The 391-nt window shown below is 38.1% G+C and overlaps 2 protein-coding genes across 6 annotated transcripts in view; one reads left to right on the top strand and one right to left on the bottom strand.

Moving 5' to 3' along the window:
- Positions 1-391, top strand: part of LOC119586305 (CKLF-like MARVEL transmembrane domain-containing protein 4) — a 23,595-nt gene that overhangs the window by 1,100 nt on the left and 22,104 nt on the right. The window lies entirely within an intron of this gene.
- Positions 1-391, bottom strand: part of LOC119586307 (CKLF-like MARVEL transmembrane domain-containing protein 4) — a 25,252-nt gene that overhangs the window by 16,594 nt on the left and 8,267 nt on the right. The gene's annotated exons all lie outside the window — the stretch shown is intronic.

The raw sequence follows: 391 nt of genomic DNA, 5'->3' as shown, positions 1-391 counted from the left end.
TTCATTACAGAAACTATACCAAAAACTGTATTAAAGATCGCAAGTGTTCAGCATATGCCAGTGGCATGACAACCATTTCTCAAATGAGTACCTGAGTTCAAGTATGGTATTTTCCAATTTTGGACCAGGCACGCAATCAGAAGAATCAGACAAGCCAGACGCAAGGTGTCCTTTACCCAGATCTTGCCAATTTTCTGCAGGTTGTGATAACGTGTACTCTTTGATTATCTTTGAAGTTTTAGTAGTATTTTGCAAATTATAGCAAAATTAAAACTTTTAGGTGCCAGTCTTGATTACCAAGTTTAGGGGAGTGTTCTTGTAATATAATCAAAACAGGTAGATGGTCAACTGGAGATGCCTTTGGGACTTTACAGTATGGACACACTTGGCT

The sequence above is a fragment of the Penaeus monodon genome, chromosome 21, assembly GCF_015228065.2.
Source record: "Penaeus monodon isolate SGIC_2016 chromosome 21, NSTDA_Pmon_1, whole genome shotgun sequence".
In the NCBI taxonomy this organism is placed as follows: domain Eukaryota; kingdom Metazoa; phylum Arthropoda; class Malacostraca; order Decapoda; family Penaeidae; genus Penaeus; species Penaeus monodon.
Note: the sequence above shows the minus strand (reverse complement) of the source record. Positions and strands in the feature narration are given on the sequence as shown.